The sequence below is a fragment of the Eutrigla gurnardus genome (genome assembly GCF_963514095.1).
Source record: "Eutrigla gurnardus genome assembly, chromosome: 21".
Classification (NCBI taxonomy): domain Eukaryota; kingdom Metazoa; phylum Chordata; class Actinopteri; order Perciformes; family Triglidae; genus Eutrigla; species Eutrigla gurnardus.
The window spans coordinates 9,435,388-9,449,070 of NC_139932.1; the positions used below are offsets into that span (position 1 = coordinate 9,435,388).

Consider the following 13,683-nt stretch of genomic DNA (forward strand, 5'->3'; position numbering starts at 1 on the left):
ACATCTGCGAATGATTTTATGCATTGTCTCATCTGCTCCACACTTAGCACACACCTCAGACAGCAGTCAGGGAGACAGATGGCTTTGAATGTCAATCGCTTGTGTCTTAACTTGCACCACGAGGAGGCGGCCGCAGCACAGGTAGGCATCCACGACACTGCCATGTGACTGCAGGCAAATGATCGAGGGCCTGTCACGATACTGCTTGCAGTTTTAATTATGATTGTTATTAATAGTATCAACCACAGGAGATATGTTTGTAAACAGATTTAACTTTAACTGCACATCATGAGACGAACAGCCCACGATCTAGCATTAAATATTAGACTCAGACAGGAAATTTGCATTTTTTTCTAAACGTGCTGTTTGTTGTCAAAACTAAGAGCCAATCAGGTCATAGATGAGGCGAGAGCCAGGCGTTTCCCATCATGCCCCGGGGTTTGCAGTTGGTTGAGAGCAACTGCAGCGCCTGGCTCGAAAAACTGCGGCCGCCTTGATCTCGTAAGATTATCGTTGCCCACGTGTTCATGACGACAGAGCAAGTCAGAATCAAGTCGGACACAAAACTAACCAGCATGCATTGTGCAGCGATCGCTGGCTCATCTCGGACGAGCCTAAAGACTTTGCATGGGATTGCATCACATTATGCCGAAATTAATTGCGGGTTCGCTCCGTTGCATCGTTTGCATGAAAATAAAAGTTGATTAAACTTTTCAGGTGCCGATGGATCCGTCAGCCAATCAGATTGAGATCAGAGCTGGCTGCGTCCGCAAATGCATCTCCCCATGCCCCAGAAACGCCTTCCCTCGTCTGGCAATGGTCCGTCAACGTAGGTTTAGTGTGAAAATGGCCTTAGGCCTCAGCTCCAGATCCTCGGCCCCACCTCTAGACAGTGGGTGGTGCCTCTGGACACCTGGAGCCCTGATCAGCCAGTAAGAGTATAAAGCTGAGGAGGAGTCGCATCAATATCTCTGCTACCTGCGCTTGCTGCTCGGCACCCTGTGATGCTGTTGCTTGCTGCCCTGTTTCAGACTGAAACCTGTGTGTGTGTGTGTGTGTGTGTGTGGGTGTGGGTATAAGTTGAGAAGAGCAGTAGTGGCTGTTCCCTCTGCTCCCCTGTGAACTTTTTAACCGGTATTTACCCTAATACAGGAAGCCAGCTATGGGAGAGCTGCCTTTTTTTACTCCTGTTTAACTGATGCTAGGAAGGTTAAGACTTTTTACATTTTTTGTTTGTGAGACAGTTGTATTTTTGTTTAGTTAGGGATGGTTTTTGTTTGTTTTTCTTTGGCCTGAGTTTTCCCTGAGGACACAAAGCTTCCCGGGATGGCAATAAAACTACAGAACTGGACCGCTTGACTCCTGCTGTTTTTAATCTGTTTTTATGTTTTATCCCAGGCTAATTTTGGGACGTAACAGTCCCCATCATATCCTTTACATTCTCCCACCTGAAGATATGGAGTGACCAAAAACACAGTAAGACACTTTATTTATATTATGGACAAAAGAGACTGTTTTTAAGCTGGGTCCAACGCTAAAAGGAAAGCCTTTTGGCATTAATCAGCAGTTTCCTACTGAAATCGTGGACAGGAGGAAGGCTCTGCTTCCCATTTTTCGAGAGGAGAAAGCGAAGAAAAAGGAAAAAAACAGAGTAAGGCTTGTTGCTGACAAGTTATACATTGATGGTGAGCTATACAAAGATAAATCTGTTACACCCTGGCTTTATTAGCTACGAGTTGATGTTGATCTATGATATTGATGACCTGTCTAAAGAAATAAGCAATAACATATAGACCTATATTACTTCCCTTCGATTACTATTATTATTATTTCCTCCCCTCCACCGACATGGCCTGCTGGTAACTTACGTTTAGTTTTTGTGTTTTGTTGTTGTTGTTGTTGTTTTGTTTTTTTAAATCAAGGCAAATGTTATATGTGTTTTGGTTTTTTGTTTTTGTTTTTGTTTGTGCATATAATGAAAGAAATGTGGTGCAACCCTTTAGTAATAAAACTTTATTTGCAGATACTATTTTTTTAGCTCTCAGTTATGATGAACTTTGAATCCCTATGTATTGCCAGCTATAATTGCAATGGACTGGCCAATGTTAGTAAAAGAACTGAAATATTTATTTGGTTAGCTAATAAGAAAGAATTAGATATAATATGTCTACAAGAGACGCATTCCACGCAGGAAGATGAAGAAAAATGGAAGAAGGAATGGAAAGGGTCAATTTTTTTTAATCATGGTTTGAAAAACCAAAGGGGAGTTCTAGTTTTGTTTAGAGAACATCTAGATTTTTCTGTGCATAAAATAGAACGTGATATGGATGGTCGAATAATTATTTTAGATGTTGAACTTGAAAATATAGGCCTACGCTTTTGTTTGGTTAATATTTATGCTCCAAATAATAATGATCCTATTTTTTTTGAGAATTTATATTCGATGATTCAGCATTGTGATATTCCTGTAATTCAGACAGGAGATCACAATACTGTTCTTCAACCATCCAAAGATAGAACTGGTGAAAAAGATGATCATCAAGGTCAAAAGCGATACGCTCTTACGTCCATGATGTCCGCAATGGACTTAGTTGATATTTGGAGAATAAAGAATCCGGATCTAATTAGATACACCTGGCGAAGAAATGCATTGGCAAGTAGAATAGATTTCTTTCTTATTTCTTTCGCCTTAATGGTAAAAGTTAGTCAAGTAATGATTGACGAAAGATTTCGGTCTGATCATTATCTTATTACATTAAAACTAGATTTTACAGACACCATGAGGGGAAGGGGGTATTGGAAGATGAATCAATCATTACTAGAAGATGAGACGTTTATTTGTAAATCCAAGCAATTTATTTTGGATTTTTTTTCCTTTAACGCTGGTTCTGCAAATCCACATATTGTATGGGATACTTTCAAATGCGCTTTTCGAGGTCATGCGATAAAGTACTCAGCATGGAAGCATAAACAAAATTGTAACAAAGAAAAAATGTTGTTAGAAGAGGTGCAAAATACTAGGGATCGTATAGATGCAAATAAATCAGGCTGTATCGACCAAGACCTACAGTTACTAGATGATAAAGAAAAAGAATTGGAGAGGCTGAATCAGAATAAAATAAAGGGCATCATATATAGAAATAAAGCAACATGGATGGAGCATGGAGAAAAATGTAATGCATATTTCTTACAGCTTCAAAATAGAAATATATCTAGGAAGAACATTTCAAAACTGATACATGATGATGGAATGAATATTACATCTGCAAATGATATACTTAATGCGTTAATGAAGTATTATAATGACATTTTTAATGATACTTCTCATTCAACAAATCCTTCCTTGTTTGAGTACATAAAGCCATGCTCATATCCAAAACTTACAACCCCACAACAGTTATTGTGTGAAGGCCCTATAAATGAAGAAAATGTATATGAAGCTATATGTTCATTTCAAAATGGAAAAACCCCTGGATTAGATGGACTGCCAATAGAATTTTACAGAACCTTTTTTGATGAAATAAAAGATCCCTTACTTGCCTCTTATAACTTCTCTTTTGATGTGGGTCATCAGTCTGATACTCAAAAGGAAGGTTTAATCTCATTGTTATTAAAGCATGATGCAGAAGGACAGGCTAAGGATCCGGTAAAATTGAAGAATTGGAGACCCCTTACACTCCTGTGTTGTGATGCACGCATATTAGCAAAATGTTTAGCACTTAGAGTAAGAAAGGTTATAAAAGAATTAATACATTTTGATCAAATTTGATTTTCTAAAAGGTCGCTTTATAGGTGATAATATTAGACGTCTCCTGGAAATAATCGAATATTATGAAGAGAGAAAATTGCCTGGTCTCGTGTTCATAGCAGACTTTGAAAAGGCTTTCGATATGATTAAATGGAAGTACATATACCAATGTTTACAAATTTTTTATTTTGGTGAGACCTTTATAAAATGGGTTCATGTATTATATAAATATCCTTGTAGTAGAATTATGAATAATGGTCATATCTCAGATCCAATTACATTGTCTAAAGGTGTCAGACAAGGATGCCCCCTTTCGGCATATTTATTTATTCTTTCAATCGAAATGTTGGCCATAAGAATAAGAAATAATGTTAATATTAAAGGTTTGGAGATTAATGGTTTAGAATCCAAATGTTCTTTTTATGCAGATGATGCTTCTTTTCATGTTAAAGCGGATAGCCTCTCTTTAGGCTCCCTTATATCGGAATTAGAGCTCTTTGCCTCGTTATCAGGATTGAAACTAAATTATGAGAAATGCTCTATCCTTAGAATTGGATCATTAAAGAGAACTGACTTCCAAGTTCCATGTACGGTGCCGATGAAGTGTTCTGATGGCCCTGTGAATCTATTAGGAATACATATACCAGTGGACAACAGTCTTTTGGTGAAATCTAATTTTGATTTAAAATGGAAGAAAATGGATAAAATTCTCCAGGCCTGGAGAGGGAAACATCTTACTATTTATGGAAAGGTTACTGTAATTAATTCACTAATACTTTCACAATTTACTTATCTTTTACAGGCTCTGCCTTCTCCTGATACAACTTTATTAAAAGCATATGAGAAAATAATTTTTAATTTTATTTGGAATGGTAAACCTGATAAAATTAAACGTAGTTATCTGTATAATGTACAGGAGAATGGAGGCTTGGGATTGAAAAGCCTTTCAATATTAGATTTAAACTTAAAAGCTGTATGGATACAACGATTATATAATAACCAAGAATGGTTTTCATCCAAATTATTTTCTGCTCAATGTGGTCCCTTAATTGGAAAAGTGTACCCTTTTTTTCAGTTGTGTCCGGCCTCGGTGGTACGTTTATCTGCTTTTTTGCCCGATCTCTCCCCCTTTTTTAGAAATTCACTTTCTTTATGGCTTCAGTATCAGTTTTCTTTACCAAATAATTCCTTGGAGATTAGACAACAGATATTATGGCTAAATGAAAATATCTGTATAGACAAAAAACCTGTGTGCTGGCAAAGATTGTTAAATAAGCATATTTATTTTGTAAATGATTTATTGAATAATGAAGGAAAATTCCTTACTTTTGAATCTTTCATTTTTAAATATGGAGATGTGTGTTCAGAATTGAATTATATGCAGATACTTTCCACAATTTCTTCATCCTGGAAATCAAAGATAGAAAAAAATCCGGAAGATTTAAGAGTATGCCGCCCTCATATTAAGAATTCTAAATGGTTGGGGCAGAAGAAGATTAATTTTGACATGTATAGGTTTTTTATGTGTTCTAAAAATATAGCCGCCCAACCATATTATTTTCAAGCACATTGGGAAAGTATTTTTGATACCCCACTTCCTTGGTTGGATTTATTTAAAAAATATGTACAAATCTTCTTGTTCCACATATTTATGGATGTTTCAGTTAAAAATATTCTATAAGATATTACCAACAAGGAAGATGCTTAAAATATGGAGAATAACAGACAATGATAAATGTAGATTTTGTGGGGATGAGGAAGAAGACATTATGCACTTATTTTGGTATTGTCCAGAAGTTGCTCTTTTTTGGCATTATGTGGCTATTTGGTTATGTGACCAAGGACTTGTTTTGTTATTATCTCCAATTAATATTATTTTGGGTTTTCATGAAGAACAACATGTGCTGTTAAATACTGTTGTTCTGCTTGGGAAAGCTTTTGTTTTTAAAAATCAAGGAGAGCTTAATTTGAGATATTTTATATCGTTTATTAAACATCATTATTTACTAACAAAGGTATTGCCAAAAAACAAGAAAAATAATGCAGAGAGAAAAAGATGGGAAAGCCTCGCAATAACAAAAACTTGGGATGAAGATTCAATATAGTTCATTGTTTTGTATGTTTTTGTTTTGGGGATTGTTGTCGTTGCTCTTATGGTGGCTGTAGAGTGAACGAATTAATCCTTTATTTATTGAGTTATGATATGAATTAATGGTGCGTGTAAAATATGTAGTATGCACTTAATGATTATATGTTTTGATTATTTTATGCTGTTAATGTAGGTTCCTTTTTTTGTTGTTTGTTTTGTTGTTTTGTATTTTGTCCTCCTTGATGTTTTATGGTGCTGATGGGTTTTTATGTTACTGCCACCGGATTATTGTGTATTTTTTCTTTTCTTAGAATGGAAAAAAAAAAAAGACAAAAAAAAATGTCCCCATTAGGGGGGGTGGTGGTGGGATTATAAAAAAAAAGAAAAAAAAAAAAAAAAGACACTTTATTTGAACCTTAAACTGTTGTCTCTAAAGCTAGTTTTGAGGCAGGTGGAACATTTTTACAGATTGATCCGTTTAGTTTGTGAAAGAATACATTGTATATATATATATATATATAATATCACAATCAGTAGGGATGGGTACCTTTCACATTTGAACTGATACGGTAGCGATACTCAGTACATGCAAATCGGTACCGGTATATATCGGTACCCGTTTTCTGTACTTTTTTGCATATATGTGTTAATTAAAGTTATTTTGTGTATATAATAAATAGACAAAATTTCTGAATTTTGAATATTTATATCTCAATAACATCAAGGAACTCCAACATAAAACCTAACAGAACTTGAGAAAAATGTGTGTGGGGGAAAGTAAATAACTTAAAAATAAATAGTGAAAAGAAATGACTCTGTAACATTTGTCACATTAGAAACTAAAACAAACCACCCATTCAAGAATGAGTAGAAGAGTTGCATGTTCTCCCCGTGTAAGCGTGAGTTCTCTCTGGGTTCTCCGGCTTCCTCCCCCATGCAGGATTTTTATAGGTTAGTTGTTGACTCTAAATTGCCTGTAGGTGTGAGCGTAAATGATTGTTTGTCTCTATATGTCAGCCCTGTGATAGACTGCCAGTGTGAACCTTGAAACCCTCTGCCTAAACTGGGGAGAGGCAGTGGAACATCTCGGCCTCATATTAAAAAGAAAATACAATCAAAAGTCTTAGTGGTAGGAATAGGGATATATATATACACACAGTAGTTTATCTGCTTTTGTAAATCAGTCGCTGGTTTGTGATGGGCTACAGGTTTACCTGTAAACATAAGGTGTGTCAAGGCTTTAAGTTATTCTGCTTGAGTAGAAGTTTATGTTGTATTATTACGGCACAGTTTGCTTGACCTTGACCAGTGTCTGAATCATGTGAGGCTGAACCATCCACATCCACATTCAGCAAGGTAGTGCCTGTCAGTCAGATTTGAGGGGAGCGAACGTCTCTTGCAACACAATTAATGTAGTTCACCGTCTTCAGCTGATGGAATGAGTGTCAATGCATTGTCCAGTCAAATGTTGTGTCTCAATCAAATGGCTCTATTCTCTCTCCAAAGGTGAGCCATGACCTCCTCAGCCTGCCACCGGATGTCTCTGCGGCTGTTTCTCTTCAGCAGCCTGGTGGTGTTGTTCTTGTTCATCCTTTTCATAACGTACAACCCCGACATGAAGTACCCCAATTTTGGCATTAACACGGAGAGAGGCCGCCAGTTCTGTCCTAAATTCCTGTGTGCAGAGAGAGCACAGAACCAGGATTCAAACCCCAACAGTTCTACAGAGCTGCACATTGACCCACATCCCAGTCCCACCCAGAAGATCCAGGCGGCAGCAGAAGTGGACGCTGAGCCTGACACCATTGTACTGATCTGGATGTGGCCTTTTGGCTACAAATATGATCTCAGCTGCAATGATTTCAATATCACAAGATGCCACTTGACGGACGACAAGGCACTTTTCCATAAAGCCCACGGAGTTCTCTTCCACCACAGGGAATTACATGGAGATACATCAAACTTGCCGACCGTGCCGCGTCCTTTTTTTCAGAAATGGGTGTGGTCAAATATGGAGTCACCTGCAAACTCGGGTCGAATCCCTCAACTTGATGACGTATTTAACTTGACGTGCAATTATCGCCTTGATTCAAGTATTCCCGTGCGTTATGGGTATCTGTTGCCAGTGAAGTCTGAAGACCGAAGCTTCAAATTGCCAGCAAAGGACAAATTGGTGTGTTGGATTGTGAGCAACTGGAACTTGCAACATAGGAGAGTTCAGTTTTACAATAAACTGAAGGATCACATCAAGATTGATGCTTATGGAAAGGCCTTTGGCCAACATACAAGTGACCAAGACTCTTCAAAGATAGTTTCTAGTTGTAAATTCTACCTCTCCTTTGAAAACTCTGTCTACAAAGACTACATCACAGAGAAGTTATACAAACCTATGATGAGAGGAAGTGTACCAATAGTTCTGGGCCCTTCAAGACAAAATTACGAGGACCATATCCCAGCTGACTCCTTCATTCATGTAGATGACTTTTCCACTCCAAAGGAGCTGGCTGAGAGGCTTCTCTACCTTGACCGAAATACTTCAGAGTACATGAGGTACTTTGACTGGAGAAGCAGATTTGAAGTCAAATTGTCTCAGTTTGGAAGGGAACATGCTTGCAAAACATGTAAATACTTACAAAACCACAGGGAGCACCAAGCTTTTCATGGTCTCAACAAATGGTACTGGGCAGGCCCGGACTGGCCATCGGGAGAACCGGGAGGTTTCCCGAAGCGCCGGCCTATGATTGGCCTACTGGCCTGCGTCTCGCTCTCTCTTTTTTTTTTTTTTTTTTATGTCTGCCGGTCAGCTGGCGCCGCGGCTATCTGACTTTTTTTTCTAAGTCAGAGATGCAGGCCTGGCCAATCAGAGGCCACTCAGGCCAGTAGCATGTGAGGAGGACAAGGCGATTGGTTTGTTTTGATTAACACCCGCCCCAACAGTCCGTATCAACCACACAGACAGCGTGCGGAGGAAGGGCTGTGTGTGACACTGATGCTGCAGTCGCGGTGTGTGTGTAGCGAGCGCCGAGCAGAGAGGGAGAGTCGAGGCTTCGACTAGTACTGTAAACCATGGACCCCAACTCCCCGGGTAAAAAAAAAAGAAAAGGCGGTGCCGAGAGGGAGAGAGAGAAAAAAAGAAAGGCGCTGGAGGAGGATGCGGCCAAATGCCGTAAACTGACAAATTTATTCAGGCCTATATTAGAATATGAGTCAATATTATGTGATTGCTTATTAGGAACTATACTCTCGGACTGTATTATACATTGCGTCTATCAGTGTGTGCATGTTCTGTGAACATGTATTCAAAGGCTGTCCCCTCATAGCTGATTAATTGTTTGATTTGGACTTTGTTGTCTTTGTTTATTAGGTTATATTGTAGGCTACACATACAAATTATGCCAAAGAGGCAGTTGACATTGCACATGATATGATGTTTAAGTAACCTTGGCACTGCGTTAAACCTTTATTCTCTTCTAGTAAGTGTGTTAGTGGATTTTGCTGAGGATTGTTGTTACTGTACTTTACCAGCCCGGCCCCAAACACAAAAGTTACTGTATATTCCTAACTTAGTTTGTACATAGGTCCCATATTTGAACTTCTATTTGGAATGCAGTGTGTGTGTGTGTGTGTGTGTGTGTGTGTGTGTGTGTGCATGTGCGTGTACATGCGTGCCAATGCATGTAGGTGTGGGCGTGAACGTGCGCGTGTGGGCAAGGCCAGGGTGGCCTGGTTACATGACTGACTCCTGGCCTGAAAAAGTCTCCCAGTCCGCCCCTGGTACTGGGGTTAAGTTGTTGTGATCACACACTTCAAAATTCTACACATTGTGTCTTTAATTATTTCTTTGCTGAAGTTGTTATAGTGGTGGCTGTGGCTCAACCCCAAATTACCCCCGATCGGGTGTGAATGTGTATGTATGAGTTTGATCCTGACGTACATGTAGAAATATTGCAAAAGGACTGGCAGAAAAGCTTTCAATATACAGCCAATAACATTTACACCAAATTATGTAATAAACTGTAAAAATATGAAGTTGAAAAACACCTGTACAATACTGGTGGAGCTGGATAAACCGGTCCGAGGGCTTTTTGGGCGTTGGGTGGGTGGTTGTTGTTGAGCCCCTGTTAAGAGGCAAGAGTTTCAGTCGCCTATTTTTCCACCAATATATCGCCCTCTCCTGATAAAATAGATACAATATTACGGCTGAATTAGATTAGCTAGTGCTCATGAAAATGAATGATATGATAATAAGAGTGAGGGAAATTTATCTCGGAGTACTAAACTTCATATTCACCATGACATCTATAAAGAGAGCTTACAATTTAGTCTTAAAAAGTGTGAGAGAAACATTCTTTTCCAATATCATAAACAACAACACTAATAAGGCGAAAACCCTATTTGCAACTGTTGACAAACTCACCAACCCCCCAACACAAATACCAGCTAAATTCCAATCCACGCAGAAATGCAATGAGTTTGCATTCTTTTATACTAATAAAATTGAAGTCATCAGATGCGGCATCAATATCTCAAACAAAAAAGTTGGATCACCACCCTGTTGAGGCAAAAGTAACACAGCAATGATGGCAAGCTTTAATGCCATAGACTCTAAAACTCTAGTGGAAACGGTGACAAATCTAAAATCATGCATCTGCTGCCTTGATGCTTTACCTACCAACTTTTTTAAGAATGTTTTTGACTGCCTATCAACAGACGCATTGCAAATAGTTAATAACTCCATTCAATCAGGCAATTTCCCAAAGGCCTTCAAAACTTCATAAGTAAAATAATTGTGAACGTTGTCCTCCAACAACTAAATCACTTCCTGGCCTCAACGGGCTGCCACAACAACTTCCAGTCAGGATTTCAACCTTTTCATAGCAGCGAGACGGCCCTTATTGAAGTTGTAAATGCCATCCGTCTTAACACAGACTCTGGCAAAACTTCAATATTAATGCTATTAGACCTCAGAGCTGGTTCAAGTCATATCTACAAGATAGGAACTATTTTGTTTCCATTGGCGACTTTGTATCAGAACCTACCAATGTAACGTGTGGAGTCCCCCAAGGTTCAATCTTGGGGCCGACTTTATTCAACATCTACATGCTCCCACTAGGACAAATCATGCAAAATAATAACATTGACCACCATTGCTATGCCGATGACACCCAAATCTATGTAGCGCTATCACCAAACGACTATCGCCCCATAGATCTTCTGTGCCAATGCATTGAGCAAGTCAAAGACTGGATGTGCCAAAACTTTCTACAACTAAATGAGGATAAAACTGAGATAATTGTTTTTGGTGCTAAAAAAGAAAGGTTTAAAGTAATTCAACACCTTCACTCTCTGTCCCTGAAAACCTCAAACAAAGCCAGAAATCTTGGGGTTATTATGGATTCTGATTTACATTTCGACAGTCACGTTAAATCAGTAACAAAATCAGCCTACTATTACCTAAAAAATGAAGCAAGACTTAGAGGGCTCATGTCAGCTCAAGACTTAGAAAAACTTGTACATGCCTTTATTACTAGTAGGCTAGACTACTGTAATGGTCTCCTTGCAGATCTTCCAAAAAAACTGTCAGGCTGCTACAGCTTGTTCAGAACGCTGCTGCTAGAGTTCTTACAAAGACCAAAAAATGTGAGCACATTACACCAATTCTTAAATCCTTACATTGGCTCCCTGTATGTCAGAGGATTGATTTCAAAATCCTCCTGCTCACATATAAATCACTACAAGGTCTAGGGCCGAAGTATATCACTGATATGCTCCCACTACATAAGCCTGCTAGACCACTAAGATCTTCTGAGACCAATCTGTTAGTGATTCCCAGAGTAAACTCAAATCACGGGAGAGCATCATTTAGGCACTATGCAACAAATAGCTGGAATAAACTTCCTGAAGATGTAAGACTTGCCCCAACTCTGACCACCACAAACAAAACTGAAAACTTTTATGTTCGCCATAGCTTTCTGCTAAATCTTTTAATGTCTGCACTGTTTTTAATTATTGCAAAAATGTTTTTATTGTCCTTGTCTTTCTGTAATGCATTTTAATTGTGCCTTTATTTTCTTTTAATTCTTCTATTTTTTCACTTTATTGTATGACATGTTATGATGCGAAGCACTTCGAGTCTGCCTTGTGTATGAAATGTGCTATACAAATAAAGTTGCCTTGCCTTGCTCTAATTTATATATACAATATTACTCAGTCATTTAGAGAATGTTAATGATTCAAACTTGACTGGACTATATATTCTCTGGGAACCACAAATATAATTACATTACAGAAACATGCTCATCACTGCCTGTCTCATCACTGCCTGTCTCATCACTGCTTGTCTCACCACTGCCCTGTTTACACATGTTAGGCAGCCTGTCACTTTATTTAGCATGGCTGATCTACCCGTTGCTAAAAGACCTACAGAAGCATGTCTGAATGTGCGTTCACACACGTTTCTGTTAGAGAAGCATTTTAAGAAGGGGGGGGTGCTTTGTTCCACACTGTACAGTAAACATAACTTGCTAGCAAAGAGCTGTGTACCTTTGTTAGAATTGGCTCTTTAGATTCATACTTGTTCACTGAACTCAAATATATCACTGGTTTTGCTCATTAAATCATTGTGACAATTAACCTGATACGCCCATCGGAACCCATCCAAGGCCCTCTTTGTTCTAACAGTTAGGTTTGCTAGATACACACCTCAAGGACAACACTCACACAGGTTTCATATTACATTCCTTATAAGTTCACGTCAGAGATAACTGACCAGTAAGGCTCGGTTGCGTGCAAGTTTGACCTCTGTACGGGGCAGGCGCAGCCCAAGAAGATAAATTGTGACCACCAGCACCCAGAAACGGGGCCAACTCTGACTGAGATCCTGCGGGAGCTCTGCCATTCCGAGCCCAGGCCTTTACCTGTGACCTGAATAAATACTATATCTGTGAACTGAAGAGTTCTCCGGTTTATCCTTGGACTTCCAACAAAGAACTGGGGGTTAATACAATACTGACTGAATACGTCTGTATTGCTCTTTGACTTACTTTTTGAAATAAAACAGGAAATTCACAAGACAAAAACTAAGACAAGACATACCTCACTCACGGCACTGAGCCTGAGGTTAGAGTTTTGCACATGTGATCAGGATATGAACTCATTCACACCCGATGGAGTGGTATTAGAAACACTTGAGGACGACTCTTTCTACCTCTGAGCCACAGCGGCCCTTAACAACTTCAGCAATGAAATAAGTAAAGACACAATGTGCAGAATTTTGAAGTGTGCGATCACAACAACTTAACCCCAGTACCATTTGTTGAGACCATGAAAAGCTTGGTGCTCCCTGTGGTTTTGTAAGTATTTACATGTTTGGCAAGCATGTTCCCTTCCAAACTAAGACAATTTGACTTCAAATCTGCTTCTCCAGTCAAAGTACCTCATGTACTCTGAAGTATTGGCCAAGTGGAGGCTGTACGCTGACACAGATAAGTCATTCCCTCCGATGAGAATCTCTATCTCTCATATAAAACATTGGTCTCTGAACACTAGCTCTCCTAAGAGACCCTCTCACGATCCACTGAGCTTCTTATGCTGATGCCATTTTCCAAGAGAGCTGATTGGTCAGTAGGCAGTTCTTTACGTTGATCTCTTATCAGGAATATAACCTGCTCCAGAGCAGGTTAAAGCACTTTGAAATGTTGCTGTTTTCATGACAAAAGTTGAGGAACCCCCCCCCCCCTCAGACTAAAAATTGTTGGGTGACCCACCCCTCAACAAAGAATATTAAGACATAACCCCCTATTTTCCTCCGGTGGTCCATTCCATAAATCCAGAACGGTCCCTAAAC

At 39.0% G+C, this 13,683-nt stretch overlaps 1 pseudogene across 1 annotated transcript; it reads left to right on the plus strand.

Annotated features, from left to right (window-relative positions):
* The first annotated feature begins 7,350 nt into the window (after window positions 1–7,350).
* On the plus strand, window positions 7,351–8,705 carry LOC311032178 (4-galactosyl-N-acetylglucosaminide 3-alpha-L-fucosyltransferase 9 pseudogene; annotated as a pseudogene). The gene has a single exon. The product of its transcript is annotated as a 4-galactosyl-N-acetylglucosaminide 3-alpha-L-fucosyltransferase 9 pseudogene (transcript).
* The last annotated feature ends 4,978 nt before the right edge of the window (window positions 8,706–13,683 follow it).